The sequence below is a fragment of the Oncorhynchus mykiss genome, chromosome 6, assembly GCF_057628025.1.
Source record: "Oncorhynchus mykiss isolate SJ-2025 chromosome 6, ASM5762802v1, whole genome shotgun sequence".
Classification (NCBI taxonomy): Eukaryota; Metazoa; Chordata; class Actinopteri; order Salmoniformes; family Salmonidae; genus Oncorhynchus; species Oncorhynchus mykiss.
Window position 1 is genome coordinate 2,207,342 of NC_143027.1, and position 21,600 is coordinate 2,228,941.

At 44.0% G+C, this 21,600-nt stretch overlaps 1 protein-coding gene across 1 annotated transcript in view; it reads left to right on the forward strand.

The window, feature by feature from the left end:
- The window catches only part of LOC110525063 (atrial natriuretic peptide receptor 3), a 69,875-nt gene that overhangs the window by 25,494 nt on the left and 22,781 nt on the right, over nucleotides 1–21,600 (forward strand). The window lies entirely within an intron of this gene.

Consider the following 21,600-nt stretch of genomic DNA (forward strand, 5'->3'; position numbering starts at 1 on the left):
TATATCCACAGTAAAACGAGTCCTATGTCGACATAACCTGAAAGGCCGCTCAGCAAGGAAGAAGCCACTGCTCCACAACTGCCATGAAAAGCCAGACTACAGTTTGCAACTGCACATGGGGACAAAGATCGTACTTTTTGGAGAAATGTCCTCTGGTCTGAAAAATAGAACTGTTTGGCCTTAACGGCTATCGTTATGTTTGGAGGAAAAAGGGGGAGGCTTGCAAGCCGAAGAACACCATCCCAACCGTGAAGCACGGGGGTGGCAGCGTCATGTTGTGGGGGTGCTTTGCTGCAGGAGGGACTGGTGCACTTCACAAAATAGATGGCATCATGAGGCTGGAAAATTACGTAAATATATTGAAGGAACATCTCAAGACATCAGTCAGGAAGTTAAAGCTTGGTCACAAATGGGTCTTCCAAATGAACAATGACCCCAAGCATACTTTCAAAGTTGTGGCAAAATGGCTTAAGGACCACAAAGTCAAGGTATTGGAGTGGCCATGGCAAAGCCCTGACCTCAATCCCATAGAAAATTTGTGGGCAGAACTGAAAAAGCGTGTGCGAGCAAGGAGGCCTACAAACCTAATTCAGTTACTCCAGCCAGCTCTGTCAGGAGGAATGGGCCAAAATTCACCCAACTTATTGTGGGAAGCTTGTGGAAGGCTACCTGAAACGTTTGACCAAGTTAAACAATTTAAAGGCAATGCTACCAAATACTAATTGAGTGTATGCAAACTTCTGACCCACTGGGAATGAAAGAAACAAAAGCTGAAATAAATAATTCTCTACTATTATTCTGATATTTCACATTCTTAAAATAAAGTGGTGATCCTAACTGACCTAAGACAGGGCATTTTTACTTGGATTAAATGTCAGGAATTGTGAAAAACAGAGTTTAAATTTATTTGGCTAAGGTGTATTTAAACTTCCGACTTCAACTGTATATATCAACAAATTGGAGAGGGCACTAGAATAGTCTGCAGCACCTGGCCTGATCCTGGGGCTCTGTTCACAAACAGACCCGACAGAGCACAGGGACAGCAACACAACTAGACCCAACCAATTCATGAGAAAACAAAAATATAATTACTTGACACATTGGAAAGAATTCACAAAAAAACAGAGTAAACTAGAATGCTATTTGTCCCTAAACCGAGAGTACACAGTGGCAGAATACTTGACCACTGTGACTGACCCAAACTAAAGGAAAGCTTTGACTATGTACAGACTCAGTGAGCATAGCCTTGCTATTGAGAAAGGCCGCCGTAGGCAGACATGGCTCTCGAGAAGACCGGCTATGTGCACAGTGCTCACAAAATGAGGTGGAAACTGAGCTGCACTTCCTAATCTCCTGCCAAATGTATGACCATATTAGAGACACATATTTCCCTCAGCTTACACAGACACACAAGAATTTGAAAACAAAATCAATTTTGATAAACTCACATATATATTGGCTGAAATATCAGTGTGCCATCACAGCAGGAAGATGTGTGACCTGTTACCACAAAAATAGGGCAACCAGTTGAAGAACAAATACCATTGTAAATACAAACTGTTTATGTTAATTTATTTTCCCTTTTGTACTTTAACTATTTCCACATCGTTACAACATTTTATATAGACAAATATACTTGCTTTGGCAATGTAAACATATGTTTCCAATGCCAAAACATCCCCTTGTGGAGAGAGAGAGCGGGTAGAGAGAGCAGAGAGAGAGAGCGGAGAGAGAAGAGCGAGAGCAGAGAGAATTTAAGTGGATGACCATAACTCCAATATTTCTATCCAATCACAACCAGTAGGTGGGTGTGTTGCGTTAAAGCTCTGTTTTTACTTTCACTAACGTGACACACAGTACGTTGGTAAAAGGACCAGGCATGAATCATTTGATTTGTGTCAGGAATCAAAACAAGAACAGACCCTGAACGTCCAGAACAGAGTGATGCTTTTCAACAGCTCCAAACACATTCAGCCCTGACCAACTGCTCCAAACACATTCAGCCCTGACCAACTGCTCCAAACACATTTAGCCCTGACCAACTGCTCCAAACACATTCAGCCCTGACCAACTGCTCCAAACACATTTAGCCCTGACCAACTGCTCCAAACACATTCAGCCCTGACCAACTGCTCCAAACACATTCAGCCCTGACCAACTGCTCCAAACACATTCAGCCCTGACCAACAGCTCCAACACATTCAGCCCTGACCAACGGCTCCAAACGCATTCAGCCCTGACCAACGGCTCCAAACGCATTCAGCCCTGACCAACGGCTCCAACACACATTCAGCCCTGACCAACGGCTCCAACACACATTCAGCCCTGACCAACGGCTCCAACACATTCAGCCCTGACCAACTGCTCCAAACACACATTCAGCCCTGACCAACAGCTCCAACACACATTCAGCCCTGACCAACGGCTCCAACACATTCAGCCCTGACCAACGGCTCCAACACACATTCAGCCCTGACCAACGGCTCCAACACACATTCAGCCCTGACCAACTGCTCCAACACACATTCAGCCCTGACCAACGGCTCCAACACACATTCAGCCCTGACCAACGGCTCCAACACATTCAGCCCTGACCAACGGCTCCAACACATTCAGCCCTGACCAACTGCTCCAAACACACATTCAGCCCTGACCAACGGCTCCAACACATTCAGCCCTGACCAACGGCTCCAACACATTCAGCCCTGACCAACTGCTCCAAACACACATTCAGCCCTGACCAACTGCTCCAACACACATTCAGCCCTGACCAACGGCTCCAACACATTCAGCCCTGACCAACGACTCCAACACATTCAGCCCTGACCAACGGCTCCAACACATTCAGCCCTGACCAACGGCTCCAACACATTCAGCCCTGACCAACGGCTCCAACACATTCAGCCCTGACCAACGGCTCCAACACATTCAGCCCTGACCAACGGCTCCAACACACATTCAGCCCTGACCAACGGCTCCAACACACATTCAGCCCTGACCAACTGCTCCAACACACATTCAGCCCTGACCAACGGCTCCAACACACATTCAGCCCTGACCAACGGCTCCAACACATTCAGCCCTGACCAACGGCTCCAACACATTCAGCCCTGACCAACTGCTCCAAACACACATTCAGCCCTGACCAACTGCTCCAACACACATTCAGCCCTGACCAACGGCTCCAACACACATTCAGCCCTGACCAACGGCTCCAACACATTCAGCCCTGACCAACGGCTCCAACACATTCAGCCCTGACCAACTGCTCCAAACACACATTCAGCCCTGACCAACTGCTCCAACACACATTCAGCCCTGACCAACGGCTCCAACACATTCAGCCCTGACCAACGACTCCAACACATTCAGCCCTGACCAACGGCTCCAACACATTCAGCCCTGACCAACGGCTCCAACACATTCAGCCCTGACCAACGGCTCCAACACACATTCAGCCCTGACCAACTGCTCTGAATGTTACTTCTCCATGTTTTGTTGAGTTGTTCTGAGAGCTCAAGTAAAAGGTTTTACAAGAGGGCATTCTCCCTGACCTTGTCGTGCAAGAAGCACTTAAAGCAAATCCTGTTCTATTCCCTGGATCCATCAAATAATATTCTAGAAAGATCAGCCTATCTGCCGTGGAGCAAGCGGTAATTTACTAGCTTTACCGGATTCCTCAGTAATCTTGGCAATTAACAGAAAATCTATCTTAACTTTGGTAATTTTCACTCCAAATTTTTTTTTTTAAGTATTCCTATATATTTAGGATTTTTTTTTTTAAATATCTGAGTCCATATTGTTTTTATTACATATTGAGTTTCTAGTAGATAGACCATTCTGTTTAAGTGGAAGAAGTCTTAATTAATGAAAAAAAAGCATTTAATGAACGATGGCATTATTTTCAATTACCTCTACAACTCTTATGTGTCTTCACTTTTTTCACAACTGCCACCAGTTTGGCGCCAAAACTACATACTGACATAGTAAAATGATGTGTAACTACATACTGACACAGTAATAGGATGTGTAACTACATACTGACACAGTAATAGGATGTGTAACTACATACTGACACAGTAATAGGATGTGTAACTACATACTGACACAGTAAAAGGATGTGTAACTACATACTGACACAGTAAAAGGATGTGTAACTACATACTGACACAGTAATAGGATGTGTAACTACATACTGACACAGTAAAAGGATGTGTAACTACATACTGACACAGTAAAAGGATGTGTAACTACATACTGACACAGTAATAGGATGTGTAACTACATACTGACACAGTAATAGGATGTGTAACTACATACTGACACAGTAATAGGATGTGTAACTACATACTGACACAGTAATAGGATGTGTAACTACATACTGACACAGTAATAGGATGTGTAACTACATACTGACACAGTAATAGGATGTGTAACTACATACTGACACAGTAATAGGATGTGTAACTACATACTGACACAGTAATAGGATGTGTAACTACATACTGACACAGTAATAGGATGTGTAACTACATACTGACACAGTAATAGGATGTGTAACTACATACTGACACAGTAAAAGGATGTGTAACTACATACTGACACAGTAATAGGATGTGTAACTACATACTGACACAGTAATAGGATGTGTAACTACATACTGACACAGTAATAGGATGTGTAACTACATACTGACACAGTAATAGGATGTGTAACTACATACTGACACAGTAAAAGGATGTGTAACTACATACTGACACAGTAATAGGATGTGTAACTACATACTGACACAGTAATAGGATGTGTAACTACATACTGACACAGTAATAGGATGTGTAACTACATACTGACACAGTAATAGGATGTGTAACTACATACTGACACAGTAATAGGATGTGTAACTACATACTGACACAGTAATAGGATGTGTAACTACATACTGACACAGTAATAGGATGTGTAACTACATACTGACACAGTAATAGGATGTGTAACTACATACTGACACAGTAAAAGGATGTGTAACTACATACTGACACAGTAATAGGATGTGTAACTACATACTGACACAGTAATAGGATGTGTAACTACATACTGACACAGTAATAGGATGTGTAACTACATACTGACACAGTAATAGGATGTGTCATTTGGAAACCCTCAAGTTGATGGTTTATATTTAGAATAATGTTTATGGTTTATATTTAGAATAATGTTTTACAGCTTTGTCATTTTGTATTTTTTTTAAATCCTCTTATTTATACTAAACAAAAATATAAATGCAACAATTTCAAAAGATTTTACTAAGTTACAGTTCATATAAGGAAATCAGTCAAATTAAATGAATTCATTAGGTCCTAATCTATGCATTTAACATGACTGGGAATACAGATATGCAGGCTGTTGATTGTGGCCTGTTGAATGGTGTCCCACTCCTCTTCAATGGCTGGGTGAAGTTGCTGGATATTGGTGGGAACTGGAACACATTGCCATAGACGTAGATCCAGAGCATCCCAAACATGCTCAATGGGTGACATGTCTGGTGAGTATGCAGGCCATGGAAAAACTGGGATATTTTCAGCTTCCAGATATTGTGTACATATCCTTGTGACATGGGGCTGTGTATTATCATGCTGAAACATGAGGTGATGGCGGTGGATGAATGGCACAACAATGGGCGTCAGGATCTTGTCACGGTATCTCTGTGCATTCACATTGGCATTGCTAGAATGCAATTGTGTTCGTTGTCCGTAGCTTATGCATGCCCATACCATAACCCCACTGCCACCATGGGGCACTCTGTTCACAACGTTGACATCAGCAAACCGCTCGTCGCAGGCTGTTGTGGTCTTTATTCAGGCAGCAGGCTGTCATGGTCTTTATTCAGGAAGCAGGCTGTTGTGGTCTTTATTCAGGAAGCAGGCTGTTATGGTCTTTATTCAGGCAGCAGGCTGTTGTGGTCTTTATTCAGGAAGCAGGCTGTTATGGTCTTTATTCAGGAAGCAGGCTGTTATGGTCTTTATTCAGGAAGCAGGCTGTTGTGGTCTTTATTCAGGAAGCAGGCTGTTATGGTCTTTATTCAGGAAGCAGGCTGTCATGGTCTTTATTCAGGAAGCAGGCTGTTGTGGTCTTTATTCAGGAAGCAGGCTGTTATGGTCTTTATTCAGGAAGCAGGCTGTTGTGGTCTTTATTCAGGAAGCAGGCTGTTATGGTCTTTATTCAGGAAGCAGGCTGTCATGGTCTTTATTCAGGAAGCAGGCTGTTGTGGTCTTTATTCAGGAAGCAGGCTGTTATGGTCTTTATTCAGGCAGCAGGCTGTTATGGTCTTTATTCAGGAAGCAGGCTGTTATGGTCTTTATTCAGGCAGCAGGCTGTTATGGTCTTTATTCAGGAAGCAGGCTGTTGTGGTCTTTATTCAGGAAGCAGGCTGTTGTGGTCTTTATTCAGGAAGCAGGCTGTTGTGGTCTTTATTCAGGAAGCAGGCTGTTATGGTCTTTATTCAGGAAGCAGGCTGTTATGGTCTTTATTCAGGAAGCAGGCTGTTATGGTCTTTATTCAGGCAGCAGGCTGTTATGGTCTTTATTCAGGCAGCAGGCTGTTATGGTCTTTATTCAGGAAGCAGGCTGTTATGGTCTTTATTCAGGAAGCAGGCTGTTATGGTCTTTATTCAGGAAGCAGGCTGTTATGGTCTTTATTCAGGCAGCAGGCTGTTATGGTCTTTATTCAGGCAGCAGGCTGTTATGGTCTTTATTCAGGCAGCAGGCTGTTATGGTCTTTATTCAGGAAGCAGGCTGTTATGGTCTTTATTCAGGAAGCAGGCTGTTATGGTCTTTATTCAGGAAGCAGGCTGTTATGGTCTTTATTCAGGAAGCAGGCTGTTATGGTCTTTATTCAGGAAGCAGGCTGTTATGGTCTTTATTCAGGCAGCAGGCTGTTATGGTCTTTATTCAGGAAGCAGGCTGTTATGGTCTTTATTCAGGAAGCAGGCTGTTATGGTCTTTATTCAGGAAGCAGGCTGTTATGGTCTTTATTCAGGAAGCAGGCTGTTATGGTCTTTATTCAGGCAGCAGGCTGTTATGGTCTTTATTCAGGCAGCAGGCTGTTATGGTCTTTATTCAGGCAGCAGGCTGTTATGGTCTTTATTCAGGAAGCAGGCTGTTATGGTCTTTATTCAGGAAGCAGGCTGTTATGGTCTTTATTCAGGCAGCAGGCTGTTATGGTCTTTATTCAGGCAGCAGGCTGTTATGGTCTTTATTCAGGAAGCAGGCTGTTATGGTCTTTATTCAGGAAGCAGGCTGTTATGGTCTTTATTCAGGCAGCAGGCTGTTATGGTCTTTATTCAGGCAGCAGGCTGTTATGGTCTTTATTCAGGAAGCAGGCTGTTATGGTCTTTATTCAGGAAGCAGGCTGTTGTGGTCTTTATTCAGGAAGCAGGCTGTTATGGTCTTTATTCAGGCAGCAGGCTGTTATGGTCTTTATTCAGGAAGCAGGCTGTTATGGTCTTTATTCAGGCAGCAGGCTGTTATGGTCTTTATTCAGGCAGCAGGCTGTTGTGGTCTTTATTCAGGAAGCAGGCTGTTATGGTCTTTATTCAGGCAGCAGGCTGTTATGGTCTTTATTCAGGAAGCAGGCTGTTATGGTCTTTATTCAGGCAGCAGGCTGTTATGGTCTTTATTCAGGCAGCAGGCTGTTGTGGTCTTTATTCAGGAAGCAGGCTGTTATGGTCTTTATTCAGGAAGCAGGCTGTTATGGTCTTTATTCAGGAAGCAGGCTGTTATGGTCTTTATTCAGGAAGCAGGCTGTTATGGTCTTTATTCAGGAAGCAGGCTGTTATGGTCTTTATTCAGGAAGCAGGCTGTTATGGTCTTTATTCAGGAAGCAGGCTGTTATGGTCTTTATTCAGGAAGCAGGCTGTTATGGTCTTTATTCAGGAAGCAGGCTGTTATGGTCTTTATTCAGGCAGCAGGCTGTTATGGTCTTTATTCAGGCAGCAGGCTGTTATGGTCTTTATTCAGGCAGCAGGCTGTTATGGTCTTTATTCAGGAAGCAGGCTGTTATGGTCTTTATTCAGGAAGCAGGCTGTTATGGTCTTTATTCAGGCAGCAGGCTGTTATGGTCTTTATTCAGGAAGCAGGCTGTTATGGTCTTTATTCAGGCAGCAGGCTGTTATGGTCTTTATTCAGGAAGCAGGCTGTTATGGTCTTTATTCAGGAAGCAGGCTGTCATGGTCTTTATTCAGGCAGCAGGCTGTTATGGTCTTTATTCAGGAAGCAGGCTGTTATGGTCTTTATTCAGGAAGCAGGCTGTTATGGTCTTTATTCAGGAAGCAGGCTGTTATGGTCTTTATTCAGGAAGCAGGCTGTTATGGTCTTTATTCAGGCAGCAGGCTGTTATGGTCTTTATTCAGGCAGCAGGCTGTTATGGTCTTTATTCAGGCAGCAGGCTGTTATGGTCTTTATTCAGGAAGCAGGCTGTTATGGTCTTTATTCAGGAAGCAGGCTGTTATGGTCTTCATGCAGGTATCAGTGTGTGTGTGTGTGTACACATGCCTTATTGTGTTGTTGATGTGCGTGTATGTATGTGTGTGTGTGTGTGTGTGTGCGGTCTCTCTAATATCTACCGTGTGTCAGGGAGAGACAGGGCGTCAGGTCTGTACTTGAAGCAGCCCCCTCAGTGGTAAGTTATTAAGAGAAACGTTGTCATTCCTGACAGACTGTCAGAGCAGATTTTAATCCTACCTTCAAGCCGATCGATTTACGCAAAAGGACTGAGGAAGCGAATAGCACTTGTCCATTCCTTCATAGCATTATAGCTGGCTTGCATATGCGTGTCGCAGAGGGCTACATTACCAACTAGCAAACAAGACCAAAAAACATTCTATGAAAAGGCCAGATTTATTTTGAATGTTATGTGTAATTCATATTTAACCATCGTTTAAACAAAGGAAAGTGTCATTAAGAGGCAAGACATGGCCAAGCATGCAATATAAGGCAATAGGAGACGATAAATAATAAATAAGTGAATGGTCTTGTCTTGAGGCCCAACAGAGTGGAACCAGCTCTTTGAAGAAACCCCCTGTAGAGTCACATTACATCCCAGTACACTTCACTAGTCAGCAGATAAATGTAGACTTCCTTTTGTCTCTGCATGCATAGAGACTGGCTTCTGGGGCTAGTCTGATGGGGGTAATAACTGTGTAATAACATGTCTAGTCCACTGGGGGTAATAACCATGTCTAGTCTGCTGGGGGTAATAACTGTGTAATAACCATGTCTAGTCTGCTGGGGGTAATAACTGTGTAATAACCATGTCTAGTCTGCTGGGGGTAATATCTGTGTAATAACCATGTCTAGTCCACTGGGGGTAATAACCATGTCTAGTCCACTGGGGGTAATAACTGTGTAATAACCATGTCTAGTCCACTGGGGGTAATATCTGTGTAATAACCATGTCTAGTCCACTGGGGGTAATAACCATGTCTAGTCCGCTGGGGGTAGTAACTGTGGCTAGTCCGCTGGGGGTAATAACCGTGGCTAGTCCGCTGGGGGTAATAACCGTGGCTAGTCCGCTGGGGGTAATAACCGTGTCTAGTCCGCTGGGGGTAATAACCGTGTCTAGTCCGCTGGGGGTAATAACCGTGTCTAGTCCGCTGGGGGTAATAACCGTGGCTAGTCCACTGGGGGTAATAACCATGTCTAGTCCACTGGGGGTAATAACCGTGGCTAGTCCACTGGGGGTAATAACCGTGTCTAGTCCGCTGGGGGTAATAACCGTGTCTAGTCCGCTGGGGGTAATAACCGTGTCTAGTCCGCTGGGGGTAATAACCGTGTCTAGTCCGCTGGGGTAATAACTGTGTCTAGTCCGCTGGGGGTAATAACCGTGTCTAGTCCGCTGGGGGTAATAACCGTGTCTAGTCCGCTGGGGGTAATAACCGTGGCTAGTCCGCTGGGGGTAATAAATATGACAACCTCTTCTTATGGCTTAGATCCCGCTAACGGGATCGATTTGACAACAGCCAGTGAAAGTGCAGGGCGCCAAATTCAAAACAACAGAAATCCCATAATTTAAAATTCCTCAAACATAGAAGTATTTTACACCATTTTAAAGATAAATGTGTTGTTAATCCCACGACAGTGTCCGATTTCAAAAAGGCTTTACGACGAAAGCACACCAAACGATTATGTTAGGTCAGTACCTAGTCACAGAAAAACAAATTTTTCCAGTCACAAAAAGCAGAAATAGAGATAGAATTAGTCACTAACCTTTGATGATCTTCATCAGATGACACTCATAGGACTTCATGTTACACAATACATGTATGTTTTGTTCGATAAAGTTCATATTTATATACAAAAATCTGAGTTTACAGGTGCGTTATGTTCAGTAGTTCCAAAACATCCAGTAATTTTGCAGAGAGCCACATCAATTTACAGAAATACTCATCATAAATGTTGATGAAAATACAAGTGTTATGTATGGAACTTTAGATAAACTTCTCCTTAATGCAACCGCTGTGTCAGATTTCAAAGAAGCTTTACGGAAAAAGCACACCATGCAATGATGAGTACTGCGCTCAGACAACAAAACAAGCCATACAGATATCCGCCATGTTGTGGAGTCAACAGAAGTCAGAAATCCATTATAAATATTCCCTTACCTTTGATGATCTTCATCAGAATGCACTCCCAGGAATCTCAGTTCCACAATAAATGTTTGATTTGTTCGATAAAGTCCATAATTTATGTCCAAATACCTCCTTTTTGTTTGCGCGTTTTAGTACACAATCCAAACTCACGATGTGTGGGCAAGTCTAGAAGAAAGTTCAGACAAAGTCATATTACAGTTCGTAGAAACATGTCAAACGAAGTATAGAATCAATCTTTAGGATGTTTTTATCATAAATCTTCAATAATGTTCCAACCTGAGAATTCCTTTGTCTGTAGAAATGCAATGGAACGCAAGCTAACTCTCACGTGAGCGCTCGTGATCAGCTCATGCCACTCTCGCAGACCTCTGACTCATTCAGCTCCCATTCCCCCCTCCTTCACAGTAGAAGCATCAAACAAGGTTCTAAAGACTGTTGACATCTAGTGGAAGCCTTAGCAAGTGCAATATGACCCCATAGACACTGTATATTCGATAGGCAATGACTTGAAAAACTACAAACATCAAATTTCCCACTTCCTGGTTGGACTTTTTCTCAGGTTTTTGCCTGCCATATGAGTTATGTTATGCTCACAGACATCATTCAAATAGTTTTAGAAACTTCAGAGTGTTTTCTATCCAAATCTACTAATAATATGCATATATTAGCAACTGGGCCTGAGTAGCAGGCGGTTTACTCTGGGCACCTTATTCATCCAAGCTACTCAATACTGCCCCCAGCCATAACAAGTTACAGACTGACTATACAACTGAACCTCTTTTAACAGACTGACTATACAAAATAACCTCTTTTAACAGACTAACTATACAACTGAACCTCTTTTAACAGACTGACTATACAACTGAACCTCTTTTAACAGACTGACTATACAACTGAACCTCTTTAACAGACTGACTATACAACAGGACCTCTTTAACAGACTGACTATACAACTGAACCTCGTTAACAGACTGACTATACAACAGAACCTCGTTAACAGACTGACTATACAACAACCTCTTTTACCAGACTGACTATACAACATAACCTCTTTTAACAGACTGACTATACAACTGAACCTCGTTAACAGACTGACTATACAACAGAACCTCGTTAACAGACTGACTATACAACAACCTCTTTTACCAGACTGACTATACAACATAACCTCTTTTAACAGACTGACTATACAACTGAACCTCGTTAACAGACTGACTATACAACAGAACCTCGTTAACAGACTGACTATACAACAGAACCTCTTTTACCAGACTGACTATACAACTGAACCTCGTTAACAGACTGACTATACAACAGAACCTCTGTTAACAGACTGACTATACAACAGAACCTCTTTTACCAGACTGACTATACAACATAACCTCTTTTAACAGACTGACTATACAACTGAACCTCTTTAACAGACTGACTATACAACAGGACCTCTTTAACAGACTGACTATACAACTGAACCTCGTTAACAGACTGACTATACAACAGAACCTCTTAACAGACTGACTATACAACTGAACCTCTTTAACAGACTGACTATACAACTGAACCTCTTTAACAGACTGACTATACAACTGAACCTCTTTAACTGACTGACTATACAACAGAACCGCTTTAACAGACTGACTATACAACTGAGGCTACACAACACAAACTCTAATTGCAGAATATGACCATCTCGGGTAGGAAGCTGATTGGTCCGGTATGTGTGTTCCAGAGATGTTGTATTGTGGTCAAGATAACTAACCAGCGAACCCACCCAGCCATTCTCACTATCACACACTACATTCTGGCCCAGTTATTCAGTGCAGAGCAACTAGACAAAGGCCCCAGTCTGTTTCTCTGTGCCCTGTCAGATTGGGCTGTGCAGTAGAGTCACTCCTGTGTCACTCCAAGTCTCCCCTTTGCAGAGCACTACTTTGGACCAGGACACATAAAACTCTGGTCAAACGTATTTCACTATGTAGAGAATAGAGTGCTATTTGGAACTCCAGACTGGAGGACAGGGGAAGGCTGCGGCTCGACCTTCTGTGGGAGGGAGATAACTATTTCAGTCGCTCTCCAGGCTCCTTGTTCCCAGCAGATATCACCATCCACACTGTCCTGTTGGGAGAGATAACGGTCGGTAGAGGTTGCCACCAACATACCAGACCTCCATTGCCTCAACGGCATATAAACCACCTTACTGTTCAGTTGGGAGAGATACCGGTCGGTAGAGGTTGCCACCAACAGACCAGACCTCCATTGCCTCAACGGCATATAAACCACCTTACTGTTCAGTTGTCCCATTATTCTGACCAGTTGCCATTCGACTCTCTAGCCTCGTCCCAAAAGTGTTTGTGCTGTGAAGTCTTATGGTCGTTCACATTTTCAACTAATTCAACCGTCTCTTCTGGTTCAACGGCTGCAGGATCAGAATATCCTCAAGACAAGACAAGGCAATACTATGTAACAGCAGTACTATGTAATAGTTCCTACAGCAGTACTATGTAACAGGTCCTACAGCAGTACTATGTAACAGGTCCTACAGCAGTACTATGTAACAGTTCCTACAGCAGTACTATGTAACAGCAATACTATGTAACAGGTCCTACAGCAGTACTATGTAACAGGTCCTACAGCAGTACTATGTAACAGGTCCTACAGCAGTACTATGTAACAGTTCCTACAGCAGTACTATGTAACAGTTCCTACAGCAGTACTATGTAACAGCAGTACTATGTAACAGGTCCTACAGCAGTACTATGTACTATGTAACAGCTCCTACAGCAGTACTATGTAACAGCTCCTACAGCAGTACTATGTAACAGGTCCTACAGCAGTACTATGTACTATGTAATAGTTCCTACAGCAGTACTATGTAACAGGTCCTACAGCAGTACTATGTAACAGGTCCATACAGCAGTACTATGTAACAGGTCCATACAGCAGTACTATGTAACATCTCCTACAGCAGTACTATGTAACATCTCCTACAGCAGTACTATGTAACAGGTCCTACAGCAGTACTATGTACTATGTAATAGTTCCTACAGCAGTACTATGTAACAGGTCCTACAGCAATACTATGTAACAGGTCCTACAGCAGTACTATGTAACAGGTCCTACAGCAGTACTAAGTAACAGGTCCTACAGCAGTACTATGTAACAGGTCCATACAGCAGTACTATGTAACAGCTCCTACAGCAGTACTATGTAACAGCTCCTACAGCAGTACTATGTAACATCTCCTACAGCAGTACTATGTAACAGGTCCTACAGCAGTACTATGTAACAGGCCCTACAGCAGTACTATGTAACAGGCCCTACAGCAGTACAATGTAACAGGCCCTACAGCAGTACAATGTAACAGGCCCTACAGCAGTACAATGTAACAGGTCCTACAGCAGTACTATGTAACAGGTCCTACAGCAGTACTATGTAACAGGTCCTACAGCAGTACTATGTAACAGGTCCTACAGCAGTACTATGTAACAGGTCCTACAGCAGTACTATGTAACAGGTCCTACAGCAGTACTATGTAACAGGTCCTACAGCAGTACTATGTAACAGGTCCTACAGCAGTACTATGTACTATGTAACATGTCCTACAGCAGTACTATGTAACAGGTCCTACAGCAGTACTATATAACAGGTCCTACAGCAGTACTATGTAACAGGTCCTACAGCAGTACAATGTAACAGGTCCTACAGCAGTACTATGTAACAGGTCCTACAGCAGTACTATGTAACAGGTCCTACAGCAGTACTATGTAACAGCAGTACTATGTAACAGGTCCTACAGCAGTACTATGTAACAGCAGTACTATGTAACAGGTCCTACAGCAGTACTATGTAACAGCAGTACTATGTAACAGGTCATACAGCAGTACTATGTAACAGCAGTACTATGTAATAGGTCATACAGCAGTACTATATAACAGATCCTACAGCAGTACTATGTAACAGCAGTACTATGTAACAGGTCCTACAGCAGTACTATGTAACAGCAGTACTATGTAACAGGTCCTACAGCAGTACTATGTAACAGCAGTACTATGTAATAGGTCATACAGCAGTACTATGTAACAGCAGTACTATGTAACAGGTGTAACAGTGTGTATTCTGCTTACAATCCGCTGTACCTACTTATATAACTTCTGTAACATACATGGGTTTTGAAGGTGCTCATTGTTAAGTGGAAGCAGGATGTCATGTACTGTAGACTGAAACCTTGGCTCCTATATAATTTCTTCAGAATAGATCAGGTCAGCATTTTTGTTCTGCAAAAATGTTCTCTGATAAATCTTAGCTCTGTGTGTGGGTATTTTTGGAACTGTGTAATTCCCTCTGAAACAATTGAACCATATATTTGGAACGGGGGAAAGTACGTCAACTGCTTGTGTTATCAGCGTTGAGAAAGCAAACGCACTCTGAGATATGAAACCACAGCCCTCTGTGCATAGTATCAGCCTCGTGGGTCAGCTTATGACCAATTTGACGTGAAAAATATATATTTTGGGGCATTTTTAGCTAACCCTAATCCTTCTCCTAATCTTAACCTAATTCTCCTAACCTACTGCGTAAGTTCACCAAATCTGCTACGAAAAGTCCATTTTGACAAAAGCCGTATCCCTTCCAACTATTAGTGTCAGTCTAACAGGATCCACAGCTCTTAGGGTATCAACTATTAGTGTCAGTCTAACAGTATCCACAGCTCTTAGGGTATCAACTATTAGTGTCAGTCTAACAGGATCCACAGCTCTTAGGGTATCAACTATTAGTGTCAGTCTAACAGTATCCACAGCTCTTAGGGTATCAACTATTAGTGCCAGCCTAACAGTATCCACAGCTCTTAGGGTGTCAGTCTAACAGGATCCACAGCCATTAGGGGGTATCAACTATTAGTGTCAGTCTAACAGGATCCACAGCTCTTAGGGTATCAACTATTAGTGTCCGTCTAACAGGATCCACAGCTCTTAGGGTATCAACTATTAGTGTCAGTCTAACAGTATCCACAGCTCTTAGGGTGTATCAACTATTAGTGTCAGTCTAACAGGATCCACAGCTCTTAGGGTATCAACTATTAGTGTCAGTCTAACAGTATCCACAGCTCTTAGGGTATCAACTATTAGTGTCAGTCTAACAGTATCCACAGCTCTTAGGGTATCAACTATTAGTGCCAGTCTAACAGGATTCACAGCTCTTAGGGTGTATCAACTATTAGTGTCAGTCTAACAGTATCCACAGCTCTTAGGGTGTCAGTCTAACAGTATCCACAGCTCTTAGGGTATCAACTATTAGTGCCAGTCTAACAGTATCCACAGCTCTTAGGGTATCAACTATTAGTGTCAGTCTAACAGTATCCACAGCTCTTAGGGTATCAACTATTAGTGTCAGTCTAACAGGATCCACAGCTCTTAGGGTATCAACTATTAGTGCCAGTCTAACAGTATCCACAGCTCTTAGGGTGTATCAACTATTAGTGCCAGTCTAACAGTATCCACAGCTCTTAGGGTATCAACTATTAGTGTCAGTCTAACAGGATCCACAGCTCTTAGGGTATCAACTACTATTGTCAGTCTAACAGTATCCATAGCTCTTAGGGTGTCAGTCTAACAGTATCCACAGCTCTTAGGGTGTCAGTCTAACAGAATCCACAGCTCTTAGGGTATCAACTATTATTGTCAGTCTAACAGTATCCACAGGTCTTAGGGTGTATCAACTATTAGTGTCAGTCTAACAGTATCCACAGGTCTTAGGGTATCAACTATTAGTGTCAGTCTAACAGGATCCACAGCTCTTAGGGTATCAACTATTATTGTCAGTCTAACAGTATCCACAGCTCTTAGGGTGTATCAACTATTAGTGTCAGTCTAACAGTATCCACAGGTCTTAGGGTATCAACTATTAGTGTCAGTCTAACAGGATCCACAGCTCTTAGGGTGTATCAACTATTATTGTCAGTCTAACAGTATCCACAGCTCTTAGGGTTTATCAACTATTAGTGTTTGTCATCGGCAGCACACAGATAATTGTCTTGTGAAGGGGATTGAGTAGGAGGCACCTTCATCCATGTTTGGTTGATCTTCATCATTCCTGAAAGGCACCTTCATCCATGTTTGGTTGATCTTTATCATTCCTGAAAGGCACCTTCATCCATGTTTGGTTGATTTTCTTCATGTATATACGTGTTTTTACAGTTTTTTTTCTTCGTCTGTATTTTTTGTATTTTTAATCTCAAATCTACGGACTGAACATACTCTCCTGCAACCCGCCTCACCCAATGCGGTATGGATCCGCTATTTGTTATACTTTAGAACCATAACTTTCTTCAGTGCCAGCCAGCTAACTAGCTACTAGATAGTAGTCAGTTAGCCACATCACCGTTAACTCGGACATCAGCCAGCCTCAGCCCGGTCAATTTCTGCCAGTCTGCACAGCGTGATATCAATCCAGAGAATATCGGACTGCTTTTTCTCTCCGGATTGCAGTAGAAATATCGTGATTCCTACCGCAAGCTCTGAACCTTTACTCCGGATCATCGCAGGTCTGCTATCCGAGTGGCTACTCCTGGCTAACGTCTCTGTCCCGAAGCAAGCACCAGTTAGCCTGGAGTTAGCCTCGAGCTAGGCCCATCTCCCGGCTAGCCGAAGAGATCCATCAGACAATTCCTGGGCTTCAATATCTCTTTTGCCAATTGGCCCGTACCCTCTGCTGCCGATACGGAGCCCCGCCGATCCATCACGACAGGTCTGCCGACGTAACTGTCCGAGGGGGTTTCAACAGGCTCTCCCGTTGCGACGTCCCTCTGAGGCCCATCTGCCAGCCCCGGCCTGCTAGCTGTCTGAATTGCCGTGCCTCCAGCTCGCCTAGCTACTCACTGGACCCTATGATCACTCGGCTACACATGCCTCTCCGTAATGTCAATATGCCTTGACTATTGCTGATTTGGTTAGTGATGATTATCTTATTTCACTGTAGAACCTCCAGCCCTGCTCAATATGCCTTAGCTAGACCTTTTGTTTCACCTCCCACACGTGCGGTGACCTCACCTGCTCTAAATGATGTCTCTAGAGACAAAACCTCTCTCATCGTCACTCAATGCCTAGGTTTACCTGCACTGTACTCACATCCTACCATACCCTTGTCTGTACAATATGCCTTGAATCTATTCTTCTGCGCCCAGAAATCTGCTACCTTTTCTCTCTGTTCCGAACACACTAGACGACCAGTTCTTTTAGCCTTACCCTTATCCTATTCCTCCTTTTTTCCTCTGGTGATGTAGAGGTTAACCCAGGCCCTGCAGCCCCCAACATCACTCCCATTCACCAGGGGCTCTCATTTGATAACTTCTGTAACCGTAAAAGCATTGGTTTCATGCATGTTAACATTAGAAGCCTCCCTAAGTTTGTTTTATTCACTGCTTTAGCACACTCCGTCAACCCTGATGTCCGTGTGTGAATCCTGACTTAGGAAGGCCACCAAAAATCCTGAAATTTACATCCATAATAATATAATTGCAGAGTTCTGTCATACTATCCAGGTCTGTGCCCAAACAATTCAAGCGTCTACTTTCAGAAATCCACCTTTCCAGAAACATGTCTCTCACCGTTGCCACTTGTTAAAGACCCCCCTCACCCCCCAGCTGTGCCCTGGACACCATACTGTATGTGAATATCTTCAGAGTTTATATTGTTAGGTGACCTAAACTGGGACTTGATTAACATCCCGGCCGCCCTACAATCTAAGCTAGATGCCCTCAATCTCACACAATTATCAAGGAACCTACTAGGTACAACCCCAAATCCGTAAACATGGGCACCCTCATAGATATCATCCTGACCAACTTGCCCTCTAAATACACCTCTGCTGTCTTCAACCAGGATCTCAGCGATCACTGCCTTGTCTGTATCCGCTATGGGTCCGCGGTCAAACGACCACCCCTCATCACTGTCAAACGCTCCCTAAAACACTTCTATTTTTTTCTTTTTTTTTTGCACCCCCTTTTTCTCCCCAATTTTGTGGTATCCAATTGCTGGTAGTTACTGTCTTGTATCATCGGTACAACTCCCGCATGGACTCGGGAGAGGCAAAGGTCGAGAGCCATCCGTCCTCCGAAACACAACCCAACCAAGCCGCACTGCTTCTTAACACAGCGCGCATCCAACCTGGAAGCCAGCCGCACCAATGTGTCGGAGGAAACACCGTACATCTAGTGACCTGGTCAGCTTGCACTGCGCCTGGCCCGCCACAGGAGTCGCTAGTGTGTGATGAGACAAGGATATCCCTACCGGCCAACCCCTCCCTAACCCGAACGACGCTAAGCCAAATGTGCCTCCCGGTTGCGGCCGGCTGCGACAGAGCCTGGGCTCGAAACACTTCTGCGTGCAGTCCTTTCTAATCGACCTGGCCCGGTTATCCTGGAAGGACATTGAGCTCATCCCGTCAGTAGAGGATGCCTGGTTGTTCTTTAAAAGTGCTTTCCTCACCATCTTAAATGAGCATGCCCCAGTCAAAAATGTTGAATGGGGCATGAGCAGATACAGCCCTTGGTTCACTCCAGACTTGACTGCCCTCGACCAGCACAAAAACACCCTGTGGCTTTCTGCATTAGCATCGAATAGCCCCGCAATATGCAACATTTCAGGGAAGTCAGGAACCAATGTACTCATTCAGTTAGGAAATCTAAGGCCAGACATTTGCTTCCTGTAGAACAAATTCCAAAAGGTTTTGGACACTGTAAAGTCCATGGAGAACAAGAGCATCTCCTTCTGGGACACTGTAAAGTCCATGGAGAACAAGAGCATCTCCTTCTGGGACACTGTAAAGTCCATGGAGAACAAGAGCATCTCCTTCTGGGACACTAAAGTCCATGGAGAACAAGAGCATCTCCTTCTGGGACACTGTAAAGTCCATGGAGAACAAGAGCATCTCCTTCTGGGACACTGTAAAGTCCATGGAGAATAAGAGCATCTCCTTCTGGGACACTGTAAAGTCCATGGAGAACAAGAGCATCTCCTTCTGGGACACTGTAAAGTCCATGGAGAATAAGAGCATCTCCTTCTGGGACACTGTAAAGTCCATGGAGAACAAGAGCATCTCCTTCTGGGACACTGTAAAGTCCATGGAGAACAAGAACACCTCCTTCTGGGACACTGTAAAGTCCATGGAGAACAAGAAGACCTCCTTCTGGGACACTGTAAAGTCCATGGAGAACAAGAACACCTCCTTCTGGGACACTGTAAAGTCCATGGAGAACAAGAACACCTCCTTCTGGGACACTGTAAAGTCCATGGAGAACAAGAACACCTCCTTCTGGGACACTGTAAAGTCCATGGAGAACAAGAACACCTCCTTCTGGGACACTGTAAAGTCCATGGAGAACAAGAACACCTCCTTCTGGGACACTGTAAAGTCCATGGAGAACAAGAACACCTCCTTCTGGGACACTGTAAAGTCCATGGAGAACAAGAACACCTCCTTCTGGGACACTGTAAAGTCCATGGAGAACAAGAACACCTCCTTCTGGGACACTGTAAAGTCCATGGAGAACAAGAGCATCTCCTCCCAGCTGCCCACTGCACTGAGGCTAGGAAACAGTGTCACCATTGAAAAATCTACTATAATAGATCATTTCAATAAGCATTTTTCTACGGCTCCCCTTGCTTTCCACCTGGCTACCCCTACCACGGCCAACACCTCAGCACCCCTTGCAGCAACATGCCCCCCCCCTACACTTCTCCTTCACCCAAATCCAAATAGCTGATGTTCTGAAAGAGCTGCAAAATCTGGACCCCTAAAAATCAGCTGGACTAGACAATCTGGACCCTCTCTTTCTAAAATGATCCACCGAAATTGTTGCAACCCCTATTACTAGCCTATTCAACCGCTCTTCTGTATCGTCTGAGATCCCCAAAGATTGTAAAGCTGCCGCGGTCATCCCCCTCTTCAAAGGGGGAGACACTCTAGACCCAAACTGTTATAGACCTATATCCATCCTGCCCTGCCTTTCTAAAAGTTAACAAACAGATCACCAAACATTTCGAATCCCACCATACCTTCTCCACTATGCAATCTGGTTTCCGAGCTGGTTTTGGGTGCACCTCAGCCACGCTCAAGGTACTAAACGATATCATAACCGCCATTGATTAAAGACAGTACTGTGCAGCCGTCTTCATCGACCTGGCCAAGGCTTTCAACTTGGTCAGTCACCGCATTCTTATCGGCAGACTCAGCAGCCTTGGCTTCCTCGTCCGGTTCACCAACTACTTGTCAGATAGAGTTCAGTGTGTCAAATCGGAGGGCCTGTTGTCTGGACCTCCGGCAGTCTCTATTGGGGGGGGGGGGGTGCCATAGGGTTCAATTCTTGGCCTGACTCTTTTCTCTCTATATATCAATGATGTCACTCTTGCGGCTGGTGACTCTCTGATCCACCTCTACGCTGATGGCACATTCTGCATACATCTGGCCCTTCAATGGACACTGTGCTAACAAACCTACCAATGAGCTTCAGCGCCATACAACTCTCCTTCCGAGGCCTCCAACTGCTTTTAATTGCTAGTAAAACTAAGTGCATGTTCTTCAACCAATTGCTGCCTGCACCCTCCCGCCCGACTAGCATCACTACTCTGGACGGTTCTGACTTAGAAAATACAAATACCTACAGACTGTAAACGCTCCTACGCTACCTACAGTAGGTGTCTGGTTAGACTGTAAACACTCCTTCCAGACTCACATTAAGCATCTCCAATCCAAAATTAAATATAGAATCGGCTTCCTATTTCGCAACAAAGCATCCTTCACTCATGCTGCCTAACATACCCTCGTAAAACTGACTATCCTACCGATCCTTGACTTTGGCGATGTCATTTACAAAATAGCCCCCAACACTCTACTCAGCAAACTGGACGTAGTCTATCACAGTGCCATCCGTTTTGTCACCCAAGCCACATATAGTACGA